The 17,814-nt window shown below is 49.4% G+C and overlaps 1 pseudogene; it reads left to right on the top strand.

Annotated features, from left to right (window-relative positions):
• Positions 1–16,174: 16,174 nt before the first annotated feature.
• LOC124977141 (B-cell receptor-associated protein 31-like) lies at positions 16,175–16,961 on the top strand (annotated as a pseudogene).
• Positions 16,962–17,814: the final 853 nt, after the last annotated feature.

The following is a 17,814-nucleotide window of genomic DNA, read 5'->3' as shown; positions in this document are numbered from 1 at the left end:
TGAATGATGGGTAATCGCCAGCAGGATGGTAGAAGGAGGGCAGAGGAAGACGGCTGGGCCCTGGGTGTGGAGGGGTTTCCGCACCAGACTGAAGAGAGCCACAGCCCCTGGGAGGGTTCTCCTGGAGGAAGAGATGGTTACAGCCGCTGATGTGTCTGAGCGTCTTGTTGGTGATTTGGGACACTAGCAAGGAGTTTGGGGTTGAACCAGCGATAAACACAGTGGCAATCTGTGCTTCAAAACCCAAAAGGATGAACATTAACTTCAGGGAAATTGAAAGTCAAGTGGGAAGAAAAAAGAAGTCATGATAGTTTTCTACCTGACTCTGTCATGAAGAGTGTTCACGTAGCTCTAACAAGATAAATGTTAAACACTGATCTTAACAAAGCTATGACGTAACTAGGCCTGAGGATGGGAATAGGTGAGAAAGATGCATGGGTGCGGTCAGGAGCCAGAAAGGAAAGAAAGCCGAATCCCCATCTTCCGTGATGTAATGCCCACACCTCAAAAGTACAGGAAGTTCAAACATGAACACATTTTATTGAAACACAGCATTAAATACAAAATCTTCTAAAAGAGGGGGAGGCAATTGTCTCTAAAGAGAAGAATGGAGGAACTTTAGATTATGTAGAAGAAAATGAGAGGGAAGCAGGTATGAAAAATGGTGGAATGAGACAGGCACCATTACCCCTATATACATATATGATTACACAAATGGCATGATCTACACTGTGCACAACCATAGAAACAAAATGACGTACCCCATTTGTGTGCAATGAATCAAAATGCAGTCTGTAAAATAAATAAATAAATAATTTTTTAAAAAATAAAAAATAATGGGGAAGACACTCCTAAGGGATTTGTAACAAATCCTGGAGAACTCTGAGCCTTTAAGATCTGAACAATAAAATAAGTGGGAAAGCTGAAATTGCTTTCATAAAAATGACAATAAACCACATTACAACAAATAGAGATACAAAAAGAAAATCTGTTCCTGGACACCTCCTCTCCCTAGACCCTCCCGCAAACCATCCTCATCCCCTTCTCCAGCAACCAGGCTTTGCAGTAAGACAGACTGGGATTGGTAGCTCGTCTTGACCTCTGACTAGCAGTGTATACATGGGTTTGGGAAGTCCTACTTCCTTAGCTTCAGTTACAGGAGAGAGTGATATGGAGACAGCACCACCGGGCAGGGAAGACTACAAAGGTCTACGTGGAAAAGGACGAGTAAGATAACGTACGTGAAGGGTGTCTGGCACACAGCATGTTCTCAATATGCGAGCTAGTTTCTTTCGTTTTTCCTCATGAAGTTGGGAGAAATGAGGCAGAAGGAGGAGGAAGTGAAGGAGAAGGAGAGGAAAACGTAATGGTGATGATGATGCTGGTGATGTTGTGGAGTGGGGTTGGGTATTATCTCATTTAAACCTGTAGGTACCCTATGGAATGGGCACTCTTACTATAGCCATTTTACAGATGAGGAAACCCAGAGGCATGCAGAGGTTAAGTGAGTCATCTAAGGACAAAAAAAAAAAAAAATAGTTAGCATAGACCCAAGACTGTACCCAAACATGCAAACTTCAGACCCAAGGATATCATCCCTTTTTAACATGGCCAGATATGCCGTTGCATGTTCTTCAGTGTGTTTTGCTGTTGGTGTCACCAGCTCCAGAAAGTAAATGGTCACCTGGGCAATAATTAAATACATGACTAGGCAACGAACTGGTAAAACAAGTTAACAGATTAGTAGAGCCGGTGCTGCACCCCAGTTACGGAGTGTCTCCGCAACCAATCCTGTCATGGAACAAATCGTGCCCCCCGGAGATGCAAGCATTGAAACCGTCCCCGGTGGAGGGGACCCCCTGTTCAAAGACCGGAAGGCAATTGAGAGTGGTAAGAGGTGGCGAATGGGGTCAGCCGGGTCTCACAGACCTAGGAGAGGACTTTCACCTTTATCCAAAGGCAATGGGAAGCCCCTAGAGAATCTGAAGCAGAGGAGTGACATGATCAGATGGACATTTCAGGAAGGTCAGCCCGGAGCTGTGTGGACAAAGAATCAGGACCAAGAGTGGCAGCAAAGAGACCCGAAAAAATGGTTATGTAGGTTTTCCAGAAGAGAAGAGCCATTGGAGGAGATGGAGAGGAGTGGGCAACGTCGAGAAAGAGAGAGAGAGAGAGGCCTGAAGACCAACTGGGCATTAGAGATGGCGGAGGTGACAGGGGTGAGGTTCAGGGATGGAGAAGTGGAGGGTGGAAAGCAATGGAGGCCTGAGCCTCAGGGAAGGTGGGGTGAGCCCTTCAAATTGCTTATGCGCATTGTCTTCTCACCACACCGGGATGGTCCCCTGGCAGGGTGAAAGGAAGAGGGGAGAAGGAGGCCCAGCGTGAGGCTCCTGCCTGTGACACCCTCTCTTCCTTCCCTCTTGGCCTCCCCATGTCCACGGCCTATTCCTTCAAGGACAACCCCGTCACAGCTGCCAGCGGCTCCCATCCACCAGCTGCAACCCCGCTGCTGGAAATTAAGCTGCAGCACTCACAGGACTTAATTATCAAAATCTCTTCTCATCCCAGGAGCTCACTGACGACACAACCCCATTCAAAATAAATCAGCCCAGCGAGGTCACCCTCATTGCAGTCTGGCACCCTCACTTGCCCGGACCCTCTGGCTCACCTCCGGGGCCTCCCTTTCACCTCCAGTTCCCAGGAGCCCCTGCAATTAATAGCTAATTAATAAACAAAACAAACCTCCCGGGTGGAACAGCAGAAGACATCCTCGGCCCACAATAGCAAGTAATTATTTGGTGTGGGCAGGTTTGGAAAAAATCACTTCTGAGATAAATCAGTGACTCTCTCCCATCACGAGGGTCTGCTGGGGTGGGGGACAGCACCTCAAGATCAGCAAACTGACTTAAAGGAAAAATTAAGCCTGGCCCATCTCCTCGACCACTGATCACAAGTGAGGGTGTTCCAAAGTCTTTACCCCAGGCTTGCTCTCACATTGGGGATGGATGTAAAATATCAACTTCAGAGATATTTATTATCCACCTACCACGAAGGAGCAGATAGAGAATGGAGCAAGGCAGTCCTAACTCCCACTCTCTTGCGTCTCCATATTCTAGTGTTTTGGAGACAGACAATAAACAAGAGAAAAAAGTGATAAGGACTTAGAAGACAGCTAATAGGGTGGCATCCTAAGGAGGACTGGACTGGGGGCCACTTTGTAGGGAGGAGGGTAGAGGAAGGGTCTCTGAACAGATGGCATCAAAACAGAGCCAGTCGTGCTCAGGATTAAAGGGAGAATGTACAAGGCAGAGGGAACCGCTAGTGCAAAGGTCCTGGGGTGGAAAGATTGTCACAGTGCAATTCAAGAAATGGGGGCAGACCTGTGCAACTGGAGTTGGGAGAGAGGAGTTCCTCAGGAAGCAGGCAGAGGCGGGATCAGGTGCCTCCATGAGAGCTATATTTTTATTCTAAGCAAACTGGGAAACTGTTGGGGGGTTGCTGATTGGGAGCAACATTCTAGAAATATAAATGGATAGGCAGCAGATGCTCAGAGTTTTCACATCCCTCTGGGTTAACTCCTGCCCAACCCGAAGTCCTAGCCTGCCCCAGGCACCGATTTTTGTGAACTGTTGCAAAGGATTCATTTGAAAATGTATCACTCTCACCTATCAACTTGTATTTACTAAGTTGGAGAAATTGAGGCCTGGGCTTTTAGTGACTACCCACCCTTATGAACCAGGTGTACGTGCATAATCTCATAAACCCATCACAACAGCCTGATGGGGTGGGTAGTATCATCCCAACTTAACACACAAGGAAACTGAGACAGAGAAGTTAAGTAGTTTGCCTCAGGTTGCCCAGTTAGCAAGTGCGAGAGCTGGGGTTTTAGCACAGGTAGTCTGAGCAGAGTCTGTTCTTACAGCTACATCTTAAGCCTTCATGCTTTAAATCATTTCCTGGAGCTGCCAGATCTCACTTACACCTGGAACTCAAGACTCTTCATGGCCACCTGCATGCACTTGGCTCAGACAAGGCTGCTACACGTCAAGAATTCGCCTGTGGATATCACAGGGCAGCTGTAAGGGTGAAATAGTAATATATGCAAAGTCCCCGGGTACCAGAGCTCCTCATGACGCCCAGCACTCCGCAGGAACTCAAGCGAGTATTTTATAAAGAAAAAGAAAACAGTTCTACTTATGCTAAAGTGATGCCCCTTTGTCTCTGAAGTGAGGTGGCGGGAGAGGCAGGCTAAGGGAGGAAAGGAGCTATTCCCACCAGGACCTGCAGAACACATCCATTCAAAGGAGTGAACCTCACTTTTCATAACAATTTTAAAATTTTTTTTGTAAAACTTATTTGACCTGCTTTTGAACAAATATGCTTAGTTTCATCAGATGGGAGCTGATATGGTTTACAACCTATAAGCAGAGTTCTTTCCATGTCTTACACTCCTGTGGGTCAGGCACCAGTGTAGACAAGTAGTTGCCACCTGGGGCCAGCCTGGGGTGTCCAGAGCAGAGTCCTGAACAGAAGGCAAGCGTCCTTCCCCTTCCCATCCGAGAGGTATTGCTGCTGCAGGACCTTTGAGAGCCAGAGAGAGCAGTCCCTGGGGAACAGAGGAAGGCTTCCCACTCCGTCCCACCTGAGAGCCCAATGACTTGGTGAGACTCTTGCCACCAAAGTGGGCCTCTGTGACCAAGAGTCAGATAGAAGGAGGGCAAGTCAGGCCTTTGGGGTTCACACCTGAGACCAGGGCAAAGACCAGGCACGAGATGCGTTTCAAAATTCATCTGGCCCATGTTGAACTGCTAACCCGGCAAGATGAAGAAGTCTCCCTCCTTCCTCCCACTTGAAGGCTCTTGTTCCCAATTAAACAGGCATATCCTTCACCTTTTCTCCTCCTCCTCCTTGTCTCCAGGTCCTCCTCTTGACCTTTACCACCCCATTTCTGAGCTCCATTCCCTCCCAGACCCACCTGGCCCCTCCCACAGGGTCTCCCTTAAAGGTCCTTCATGGACTGAACCAGGAGTGCCTGGGGCAGCTTCAGAAGGCACAAGAGGCCACCAGCCCAACTCCCCTACCCTGAGGACACTCAGGGACTCTCCCCGTATGCAAAACAGCAGGCGCCTGAATTCATAATTGGACGTTCCAAAATGTAATTATGAAAGATGAAATGCTCCTCTCAATGAGAAGGCTGTAAATAGAATAATTAATTTTGTGTTTGCTTGAACAATTCTGTATTATGGACCTTACAGTGGAACTGAAATTAATTAAGTGCACCAGGATTTATGGAGGAGGTGAAGAGAGAGAGAAAAAAAGAATTAATCCGAAGTAAAAGATAGATGAGTTTGGGAGTGTAATGATGTGTTAGCCTGGGGTATTCTTTAACAAGTTTACCAGGCACGTTCTGGGTATAAAAGGCGTGTATTGACAGAATTATCTCAACTAATACAGCTGCTAGTCAAAAAGCAAGTGAGAGGGAAGAGGATGGATTGCACCTGGGAGGTTCCTGAGGGACCTAGAGGGCTATTTTTGAGCTGGCCAGAAGGGGGTGCTACCCATAGGAGAAAGGGAGCAGGCAGAGTAGAAGCCTCCACCCCACAACAAAACGGGATAGTAGAAAGGTCCTACGTGTTCCAGGAGGTAAACCAGAAAGTGAGGGCTAACCAAAGGAGACGCTCCTCAGCATTCCCAGGACCCCAAATAGGTTCATCCCTAGCCTGAGCAGTCTTTCCAGTCCCACGTGCTCAGTCTATTTCCCCTCCCCTTGAACCCAAACAGGAAGTGATGCTGCATGACTTCCAGGGTTAGATCATAAAAGGCACTGTGGCTTCTGCCTGCACCACGGGAACCCAATCGCCATGCTGTGAGGAAGCCCAAGCTAGCTCATGCAGAGAGACTGCCTGGGGAGAAACTGAGGCTGCAACCCACAACCAGCACCAGCCACCAGACTTGTTAGCGAATGACCCTGTGCGTTCCAGCCCAGCCTTAAGTGCCCCAGCAGACATCATGCAGCCGAGGCAGCCCACCCCCACTGTGCACCATCTGAATTCCTAACTAAGGAAAACTGCAAGGAGTCACAAATGAGTTGAATCTAAGCCACTAAACTCAGGCTAATTTGTTATCTGCTGTAGCCAGTTACAGAGCAAGCCCCCTCTTAAGCAGAGGGGCAGCCTCTTCCATCTGTTCTCTATATTAGAATCCCACACCAGAATGATTGATTGATTGACTGATTGATTTGAAGATAAAGGAGCCACAAACTGCAGCTCAAAAGCTTTGAAGACACTCTATTCTGGTGGAGGGGAAATAACCCAAGTTTGGAGTCAGACAGTTCCATGTTGAACCCCACATCTGAGCTTCCTGGCTGTATGGACTTGTGTGGCTTGCCATGTCTCTGAACCTCCTCCTTCTCTTCATTGATGAAAGTAGGAAGAGGAACACGGACTCACAGTTGGTAGGATTTTAAAACTGCGAAAGAACCTAGCCCGTGAAGACAGCAATGTTAAGAGTGAGTTTCCAGAGTCAGGGGGCCCTGGGTTCAAATTCCAGTGCTGGGCTTCCTGGCTGTGGGAACACACAGCTCACTTCTCTGGGTCTCGGTCTCACCATCGGCCCAGCAGAGGTGAGTGAACCTAGTTCCTGGCATAGTGCACATAGCAGGTGTTTGATGCTAGAACCCGCCTTCCCTCCATGACCCAAACTGCCGAACACCCGCAGGTATCAAAGCAGAAATGGCAAGAGGAACGTCAGTGTGTCTACTCCTGGGTGCACAGGTGCTATTTGTGAGGCCACAGTCTCACACACTGAGCTATCTCACGGAATTCCAGGGAGACCCTGGACTGGGTCGACAGCTGGACTGCAGCCGACTCGAGCGCCGGGCAGGTTCCTCCCATCCCGGCACCCTGGGCCCTGGGGAGCATCCCTGATGCAGACTCCTGCTCCCCAGGGTGGTATTAAGCAGGCATTTAGATACCTGGCATGGAGCAGGGTGATGGATGGCTTTATTAACCCACCCAGGCGAAGCCGCTGACAGTGAAGGACTCCCCTGTCAGGGGAAGCGTCCCTTGCCCGCAGGCCCCCTCACCAGCCTGCCTGACAGTCTGAGTCCCTGACAGATGGGTAGCTCCTGCATGGATGGGAGGGCAGTGTGGGGACGGGACAGCATCCTTCCAAATGCCAAGTGTCCTTCAGGCCCCAGCCCCATCAGGCTGAGTCCCACCAGGTCACCTGGCCCTGCAGGACAGCAGTTGCCATTGTCTCCCATCCTGGGTCTTTTTGTGCAACTCCGAAGGCAGCGCATACCTTGCAGTCCCATAAAAGGTATCTACTGGAGCAGCCCAGTGCCACAGCCCTGCTGGTGATCCCTGCGGGCCTGACGTGCTAAGCATTCCACATACACCGTCCCATCAGCCCCTCCCTGCCACCTGCGAACAAGGGAAAGGCTATTTTGAGCACCATTTTGGCGGAGGGGTGAAATGACTGACCCAAGGTCACACTGCAGGAATTGAGCCCATATCCGTCCCAACGCCAGGCACAAAGGACCTTCCTTGAAGTTTCCATGGCTCCCCATCCTCCTACTCCAGTCCTCCAGTCTCCTTCCCACCCCCACGCAGCCATGGACTACATGAGGAAACCCCCTCTATTAGCTCCCTGGGATCTTCAGCTCTCCTGGGCTGAGACTGAAGAGGTGAGATCAAGGGTGAGGAAGATTCTGGTGACTTCCATTTCTCCAGAGCTCCCAGGAGCACCTCGAACCTCCACAGCGCCTTCGCCTCACCCCAGACTCAACTTCCTCTGTGGCTTCCTGGAGTCAAAGAATTTACATCCGCCTCCCCCACTGCCTGCTCCGGGCATCCCGTGCACCTCTGCTCCTGCCCAGGTCTTTTCCACACTCGTCTTGCCCGGAGCAGAGGGGTCCTTCCACAAAACCCACACTCATCCTGCCCTACCCTTCAGACACCTTGAGGGCTTTCCTGGCCATTGGCATCAAGCCCAAACCCCTCAAATGGGCCCAGCATCCTTTGCAAACCCTACTGGCCCCTTTGCAGTCTAGCCACACTGACCCTCAGGCACCTTCTTGCACACACAGGGGTCACCAGCTCCTTCCCTCCACTCAGAAGGCCCTCTCCTGATTCAGCATCTGGAACCCCAGCTCCAGCTTCCCTTCCCTGGTGCCCCACTCCCTGTCCCCTCTGCAGGCCCCCACATGATGCTTGGTACTCAGCTTCAGCCCTCCAGGTCCATGGTCACTTACTCTGTCACTCACTGCTCCCCCACTTTTCTGTAAGTTCTTCAAGACACCTTCCCACCCAACCAGGGCTTATCTCATCAGAGATGCTCAATAAGTTTGAGCCTTTCTGGTTTCCAATGTTGGTTATTGTTTCAAATAAAGAAAGCCTCTGCTCCAACAGGTCTTTCTCCTTAGCAAACTTGGGCTGGCCTCTGTCCCAGCCAGTCCCTCCAGGTCCTGCTGCCCTGAGCTCAATTCTGGTTCACTCCCACCTTGGAGCTCAGAGCGCACATCTCTCAGCCTGGGGTATTCTTCCTCTGTCTTCCCCAGGCTCACTCCTACTCCCCCTGCATAGCTCAGCTGAAGTGTCACAGCCTTAGAGAGGCCTCCGGCAATCACTCGTTTGAAATCAAGCTCCCTCTTCGACACCATCAGGGTATGCTGTCATGGATCGAAGCCCCAACACTTAACCATGCCCCCAATCCCAGCTATACCCTTTGCCTTACGAGTTGACTGTCCCTCTTACGAAGCAGGTAGAGTCCATTTCCCCACCGCTGAAATCTCAGCTGACCTCATGACTTGCTTTGGTCCACAGAACGAAATAGAAGTGATGGTGTATTTGTGCAAAGTGGCTCTCAAGAAGCAGTGTGCATTCTCAAGTGTCCCTTGCTCTTCTGCCTTGACCAGGAGGGCACACCAGGCTGAAGAATGAGGCCTGAACACAGAGATGAGCTGCCCCACTCATGCCAGCTGAAGTTATCCCATCTGCCCACCCACGCCACCCCCAGAAAGAGGAGTGCCCAGCCAAGACCAGAGTGATCACCACATCAGGCTCAGCCTGAAAGACTGACTGGCCGACTCATAAGTTAATTAAATATTCAGGGTTTCAAGACACTAAGTTTGACTTGTGACACAGTATGTTACAACCATCAGGAATTGATGAAAGTCCTGCTGAAAGTCCCCTTCCTAGCAGGTCACAATTCTGATGATATATTTATATGTCTTATAACTATTTTCCCTCCACTGGGCTCTAAGCTTCATCTCAGCAGATTCCACATTTATTCCTTAAGTTCCTGAGTTCCTCGTCCCAAAGCAACACTTCGCATGTAGGAGGTGCTTCAAAACATTCATCAAGTGGGTGGGTGAGTGGAGTAACTGAATGCTTGAGTAAATGAATGCACCCATTCAGCCCTCCGACAGCCTTCTTCCTCCACTCCCCCACAAACAGACCAGGGCTGTCTCCAAAACCACCTACAGCAGAGAGACTGGCGGAGCAACCACGGCTACAGCCCTGAGCTGAGCAGCCACCAGAGTCTGGTCTCCTAGTGGCTCTTTGTAAAAGAGCTGTTGATGAAAGTTAAGCCCACCTGCAAGAGGCTCCTGGTCTTGGTGCCACCCATTTCCCCAGCCCAGTGGTCCCTTTCAACCATCAAACCAAGGACCAATGGGAGAAGAGCCTTCCTCTTCCCCTCTTCTCAGAGCTGGTCATGGGGAATCCCTACCAGGAACACTTCAGCAATGCCCTTCCCGCCTTGCCCCCAAAGCTCAGCCCCTTCCTTCTCCTCTCACTCCCACCAAGCAGCAGATCTCTGCAACCCAACCACCCCAAGATCAAGTGAGAGAGGAGGGGAGCATTTTTTACATTGTACCCCAAGGTACTTCTTCTCACTAGTTTTCCACTCAGTCACATCCACACCTTTGGCTACAGTTGTAAGATCTTTATACAAGCCTGTCTAGAAATGAACTGACCCAGTATTGCTCTCCTGGTACCTACACACTCAGGCAGGGGTCAGTAAAGAAGAAAGCAATTCCATTTATTCCACTTATTCATTTATTTCTAAATAAATTCAACGAATATTTTATGAAGCACCTACTACATGTGAATTCTAGAGATGGTATATGAGAACAACATTGGCCATCCTGAAGCTTATAACCCAGTGGAAGAGATAAGCAATGAGCAGATGAATTACTATAAAAAGAAAATTCCAGAATTCAAAGGATCACTGAGAACCCCTGAGATGGGCAGGGTCCAGATAGGCTGCAGAGAGAATAGCAAGCTCGTAGCCCACTTGGGAAGGTCTGCTTGGCAGAATCTTTATCTCCAAAGAGGCAGCCAATTTTATCAGTGACCCAGAATGTTTACTAGTCTTCCACTCAGTACATATTTAAAGAATGCCTGTCCTAAAGTGGCAACGTTCAAGCCTGACCCAATGTCTTCTGGCTCCAAGTGAGGCAGGGGGGACTGGAGTTTAGGACAACCAGCATCTCTTGAGGGCTCTCCTTGTGCCAGATCAGTTTCATGCACACTTGTTCCCTCGGTCCTCATGGTACAGTCAGGAGGCAGTCACTAAGGTAATTCCCATTTTACCGCAGCTCAGTGAGTTGTCACAACACATTCAGGAAGGGGCACAGCTGGGATTTGGACCCGTACACACATGTGGCTTATATCCCCTGTCATGCTTCCTCTCCACCTCTTGTGAATCGAACCAAAGAACCAGAATTTAAAATATTTTTATTTTATAAAGATTTGAAAATGTAATTCCAAGAAGGGTGCTTGACAATAATAATAGAGGTAATTGCTCTTAAGAATTGGAGGAGCTCTCCACGCCCCTCTCCATCACCCAACTGAAATCTCCATGCAGTTTCCCCTTCCCCCACCATCTTCGGTCCTCAGGTATGACCAAGTCTACACCCATTCATTGCCAAGGGCCCCCACATCCAGGCACCAAGGTACATCTACATCTCCTATGTGACACCTGCCTTAGTCTTCGGGGCAGCTACTTATTTCATGCAATATTCTTTCCATAAGGAAAGCATGATTAAAACATCTTTTACAAAATGCATTAATTCCTAGACCAAGATAAAAATTCCATTTGACACAAATAGATTTTCCATGGTGAGTTAGCACTGCGTTGAGGGTAATGGACGGGGGAGGGGGAGGCATCCAACCCATAAATCAACAGGGGGATGGGTAGGGGGAAAGGAGTTGATGGAGAGGAGGAAGAGGCACTGGTGAATTTCAACCTGTGAGAGTGACGTCCCCTCCCTTCCCCCAGTTCTTAATGATCTCATCAGGGGTCCAAGATCGATTCTCAGACTTGTTCATCTATTCCCTTCTGCATTCATTATTTTAATAGCATCCACATAGGACCATTTGACATTTGCATCAGGCAAGCATTAATGGGAAGTTTGTTTGGGAAGTTAGAAATGGAGGAGAAGCTGGCACCCATGTTTGAGGCCAGGGCAATCTGAAAAGGAAAAATGCACAGATTGGGGGAATATGGGAGGAAGAAAACAACCAATGGTACTGTCCAAATCAGACCCATGCGACTGAGTGTCCCTTCTCCTGACAGCACCTCCCCCCACCCCACCCCAGTGCCTAGACTTCTTAGTAGACCAATAAGCACAAAACTTAAGCACATGGACTGAACAAGAGGAGTCCGGATCCTCGAGCCAGACCATATAGACAGTCCTTCTAATTCATCCCAAAACCCCTCCCAGATGCTCATCTGAGCCACCCACTGAGCTGGGCTTGAGTCATACAGTGTGAATGAGACCCAGGTCTGCCCTCAAGGATATCCAATCTAGGAAAATGAGGAACTCAGTTTCAGCTCAGAGCAATGAATGTTGTGCTAGAAATAAACAAGGGAGGATATGGCCAGTGATTTCCAGGAGCAGGAATTCTTAAAATAAAATGTTAAGATAAATAGGAATTTTCCAAGCCCACTGGGTAGATGCACTTTTTTGGCAGAGGGACCAGTATGTGGAAAGACCTGGAGCACAGAACACACAGGTGTGTTTGGTAACAGGAACTTGGGAGCCCTGGAGAACATAGAACTAGCAAAGAGGTTCGTAATGTACCGTCAAACCACCCAGAAAAAAAAATTTTTTATATATATATATATACATATATATATATATGTATATATATATATATATGCAAATATACACACACACAAAGATGAATGTGGTAGAGTGTCAACTTTGAGAGAACCTGGATAAACAGTCTACAGCAATTCTTTCAATTATTTTTGTAACTTTCCTATAAATCATTTCAAATTTTTTAAAGTTTTTCTTTAATTACCTAATCCCACTGGGTTTCATTTGTCTCATTTTTCAAAAATGGAATAAAAAAAATCCTAGTCCATTGCAGTGACCAAAACAATATTGACTATTACCAACACAAGAAATGCCTCTAAGGAGCTTATCAGGAAAAGATCTTGGCCCTGAAGGGTTTCCTGGGTATTTTCTCTTTGTCAGGAGCTTGAATTCCTTTGGTAAGTGACTCTTGGGAATCTGCCCCTTGTCTTGTCCCTGCAGGACACTCTGAGCCTACCAGACATGGCCACCAGGGGATGCAGCTCTTGGAATCTCATCTCCTGTGTATCTCAAGACTGAACTTGGCCTCAGGATTCCCTATTTCAAGAGGATGTGAAAGCTGAACATTGCTAATGCCAGAGTTTGGAAAAGAGACAGGAGGGAGTCATTGCTGGAGGGTGTTAAGGTCAAGGCCTGGATTCCAGCCCTGATACCACCACCTGGACAACTCCCCCACAGTCTCCTGGTCTCATTGTCTTCTTTCCCAGTGACAGGAGAAAATCATTACCTGTTACTGCCTTCATTGACTTAGTCACTCACCATGTGGCCTTTACTTACAACCCTCTGTGAGGCAGATGCTGGTGAATCACTGGGGTAGAGGAGTGAACTGGGCAGATATGGTCACTCAGGCCTGGAACTGACCACCCTGCGGGAGAGAAGGGAGCAAACACTCACAGGTAAGCAAATGAGGCTTTGCAGACGGAAGCGTTGTGGAAGAAGCAGTGGCAGGTCACGACAAGAGTAAAAGTATCTACTTGGTAGGGGAAGCTTCTCTGAGGTGGTGACGTTCACTGAGACCTGAAGGCTCAGAGGTGCCAGCTGGGTCAAAGGGCGTCCTTGAGATCATTCCCATAAAGGGTCACGAGACGATGAGCGCCCCTTCTTTCCCTCCTCTTCTTCCCTCTCACCTGAATCCAGTGCAGGCGGCATTCAACAGAGGCACAAGAGTCACTTTTCCAGAAAGGTGAGTGACCTTCTGGGTGGGCTGGGCTGAGTGACCCCCAGAAACACCCCCACCCCATCTCAGGACGCCTCAAGGCCCTGTGTACCCAGGTGCTGCACCAGAATTAAGAGAGAAAAATGAGAAGCTCTCTCCAGCAGGTTGTAAGATGCTGCCAGTTCCCAGGGGTGACACCGGAGAAGGTGCCAAGCAACTGCCTTTGTGGGTACGCTGCCCACTCCCCAGCTGGGACAGCCTCTCTGAAATGCCCCTCCAAGGAGCTGGCAGAAGTCACTGGGTAGACACCCCAGCTCCTCACAACCTCAGGTGGAGTAACTGCAGTTTTATCTCTCCTGAGGCCCCTTTGGGCTGAGCCCCACTGTCCTGTCCTTCATGCTCCCTGTAGTAACCTCCTTCCCTTCCCTGGCCCATGTCCCCAGTCCCATCACTCTTTCCTGGGGTCAACCCCCAAATAAGCCATTGAAGTTCACATTCTTCCCTCAGAGCCTGCCGAGGGGGAATCCCACATGAGAGAGCGCTCAGTGACCGTGAGTCCTTAAAGACAGGGGTGACCTCTTTCAGCTCATTGTCCTACCCCCACCCTCTCGCCCGAGTCTGGGATAGAGAAGTGCTTTATAACTGTTTGCTGAATGAGAGATTGACCTCACAGAGCTAGGCAAGAACCCATGAGGGCTGATCTCATATCCGACCCTGCTCGGGCAAGCCCTGCGGGATCCCTAGCTCTGCACCCAGAATGCTCCACCGACGGGGCCGGAGAGCCGGCACTGCCAACAGCCAGGGGAGAAGGTGGACCAGCAGCAAGTCTCGCCTGTGGGATGCCGCCTCCACCCTGACCTGCTCTGCAGAGGAGCCTGCTCCACTGGGCTCCGTTCACCATGGCGAGTGTGCAAACAGCCACACACAGGGGCCTTTTCGGTTAGTTCAGGAAAGGTACAAGAGCATGACAAATATATGTAATTTGTAAATTGGCCAGCCTTTTGCAATAATTTAGAGGCACTAGTTAGGAGCAATAGAAACCCCCCAATTACTGATGTTTAAGGCTGGCACTGTTGCTGGCTGAATATTTCATGCATAAATGAACTTCCACTAGGCCACCCGCTGCTTCTGATGAGGCTCTTGCGGGCTTTATTGCCCGGCGCCCAGCAGGGTCCCGCCAATGGGCCCCATGACGGATGACGCATCGTTTTACGGCTTAAATAATGCAGCGTGGGACAGGCTCAGTGCTGGTGCACTTTATTTACATATCAATTGAGTGGCCACTCTGAATATGAAGAAATATGAGAGAGGAAGTCGCTGGCACTGAATATTTCATGGCCCTGAACCCCGCAGGAAGCAAAGGTCCCCTGCCCAGAGCTGGGTCTGGCCATATGTGTTGGGGAGAACCGGCACTAATAGTCCAGGGAATGGGGCAAGGGCAGTCTCCCGAGTCCAGAGGGGAGTTGCTCACTGGATTCGATGAGCCCCTCTCATCTGGACATAGTCTGGCACAGCTTTTTCAAGTCAGCAAAATATCTGCTGCTTCCTGACTCTAGCTTCTGGATCTTGCACAGGGAAGGGAGCCAATTCAAACTGCCCAAAATGACTTCCCAAGCAGGTGGATGGAACAGAAGCTGGCAGAAGGCAGAGTGGCATGGACCTCCGAGGGAGGACCACACTCTTTCTGATACGCTAGAAGACGCGTCAGTACTCCCAGCCCAGCCCCTCCTCCCAGAATGCCTAGGAGACTCCTTCCCCTGGGTCAGTCACTGAGTCATCACCTTCTGATTCTCTGCCAAGTACCTGTGAAGAGGACACAGCCCTTGTCCTCACGGAGCTCATAGCTGAGTGGGAAAGACAGAAAAGAAATTGGGAAATTGTGTCTGTCCAGTGTATTCATGCTTAACAAATTACTCTAAAACTTGGTGTCTTCAAACAATAAACATTTATTATCTAGAACAGTTCCTGTGAGTCAGGAATTTAGCAGCAATTTAGACAGGTGGATTCTGATCAGGAGTTCTCATAAGACAGAAGTCAAGTCCTGGACAGGGCTGCAGTCATAGGAAGGATGACCAGGACTGAGGGTGTACCTCCCGTGCAGTTCCGTCTTATGTGTGAAAAGATGGTGCTGGTTGTGGGGAGGAGCCCTCTGTTCCTCAGCACCCTGACCTCCCCACAGAGCTGCTTGGGTTCCCTCACAACATGGCAGCTGGCTTTTCTGAAGCAAGTGAACTAAGAGAGGATGATGGAAGCAGTGATGTCTTTTATGACCTACTCATGGAAGTAGGTTAGTCACACGGAAAATTCCTGATACAATATGGGAGGAGGCTACATGGACATGAATACCAGGAAGCAGGGATCACTAGAGGCTACCTGGAGGACCATTACCACACAGGGCAAGCAGAAGCACGAGGAAGGGAAGCAGTCTGGTTCCTTTGTAGAGGAAATGACATCTGATTAGAGACTTGAAAAACAGAGTTATCTCAACAAAGAAAATGAAGGAAGAGTGTAGAAAGAACAGCATGGGCAATACCTCTGAACCCCATACATAAGGAAGCCAGGCAACCAAAGCAAAGAGATCAATTTTCTGGAGCTTCGAGAAGACTTTGGATACTAGACATGTCCCTGAGGGGCATGGAGAACTTCTAAAAGGTTAAGGAGAAGACTGCTCTGTGGGCATAGGGATCCTCAAATCTACTACCTCCCAGCAATGGTGGGTGGGTCTGGGTGGGTTGGACAGATGGAACCAGAACCCTAAGTTGGCTCTGGTATGTGCCATACTCTGCAGAAGGTTCAGTTAGGTTAGGATTAAAATTAAGTTTGGATTAAAACTGGAGAACTGGGGGGAAGGGGCAGGGCCGGAACTGTGGTGAGAGTTTGGTGTTTGCGGCGGGGCGTGCGTGGTGATTGTGAGGAACTTGGAAACAAGCTCACATCTCCTGTTGGAAACCTGCTAGCCACAGGATGAGTCTGCAGTGGACTGCAGTTGCCACCTTCCTCTATGCAGCGGTCTTTGCTGTGTTGCTTCTCTACATTCCCTTCATTTCTCCCAAAAGATAACAGAGGATTTTCAAGTCCCATTTGGTGGAGTTGATAGTGACCTATGACAACACCGTTTTCGTAGTTCTCATCGTCATCCTTGTGCTGCTAGTCATTGATGCTGTGCGTGAGATTCGGAAATATGACGATGTGGCAGAAAAGGTGAACCTCCAGAACAATCCTGGGGCCATGGAACACTTCCACATGAAGCTTTTTCATGCCCAGAGGAATCTCTACATTGCTGGTTTTTCGTTGCTGCTGTCCTTCCTGCTTAGGCGCCTGGTGACTCTCATCTCCCAGCAGGCTGGCCTCCAATGAAGCCTTCAAAAAACAGGCAGAGAGTGCTAGTGAGGCAGCCAAGAAGTACATGGAGGAGAATGACCAGCTCAAGAAGGGAGCTGCTGTGGATGGAGGCAAGTTGGATCTTGAGGATGCTGAGGCAAGGCTAAAGGAAGAGAACAAGAACCTGAAGGCTGACCTGAAGACGCTAAAGGACGCGTTGGCCAGCACCAAGCAAAGACTAGAGAAAGCTAGAAATGAAGCTCTGGCCATGCGCAGGCAGTCTGAGGGCCTTACCAAGGAGTATGACCGCCTGCTGAGGAACATGCCAAGCTGTAGGCCTCGGTAGATGGTCCCACGGACAAGGAGGAGGAGTGAGGGCCTGCCTGCAGCTGGCTTCCACCTGGCCCGTGTGTGCTGCTTCCTGGGAGCCTGGCCTCTCCTCTGGTACTTCAGTTCTTTCCCTCTGCTTGCCCCATTCCCTTCCACAGCTAGTAGCTCATCTAGGCCCCTTTTCACCCTGCCAGCATCCCACAGGGGACCTGATTGAGTTTGCTGTTGTCCTACCCTGCTGGGCTGTTTCCACTCTTAGGAGTGTGGAGGGCACTTGTGACCAGCTCGAGTTTGAGCCCCTTTTGTTTTGCCACGTTTATGTGTTCTCTAGTCCTACAGGAGTTCTGTGAAGCAGGCCATCTAGTTCTCCTGGGGCAATAAAGGTTATTATCATGAAAAAAAAAAAAAAAAAAAACTGGAGAACTGAAGAGAGGTCATTACGGGAAGCAGACCTGGCTCAATGCTATCCCCCTCCTCCACTCCTTTGCTGGTTATGTGATCTTATACAAGTCACTTACCCTCAGAGGGTCTCAATTTTCTCATCTGTAAATGGAGAAAAATAGTAGGATCTGCATTATACAGTTGTGGGTGTTGACTGAGATAAGGTACTTAGCACTCAGTAAATTCTTGCATGAGGCCCTCATCTGTATTAAGTTCTTCTCTCTGGAATCTAGAGAGGCCCTTCCCTCCACCAGCCTTCTCCCCAGGCCTTAGAAGCTCCCCAAGAGTCTGCTCCTGGGCGCTTACCACCAGCCTCCCCCACCAGACTCAAAGTCCCAGGAGTGCACAAAGCCAAGCTAATGCCCCCTTTTGGATTGGCCATCCTCTGACGGCACAGTGCTTGGCCTGGTGACGGTTTTCCCTCCCACTCTGCTGTCGTTTTCATTCACAGCAATGA

Source organism: Sciurus carolinensis, chromosome 2 (genome assembly GCF_902686445.1).
Source record: "Sciurus carolinensis chromosome 2, mSciCar1.2, whole genome shotgun sequence".
NCBI classification, from domain to species: Eukaryota; Metazoa; Chordata; class Mammalia; order Rodentia; family Sciuridae; genus Sciurus; species Sciurus carolinensis.
The sequence above is the reverse complement of the archived record's forward strand: the minus strand, read 5'-3'. Positions and strand labels throughout refer to the sequence as shown.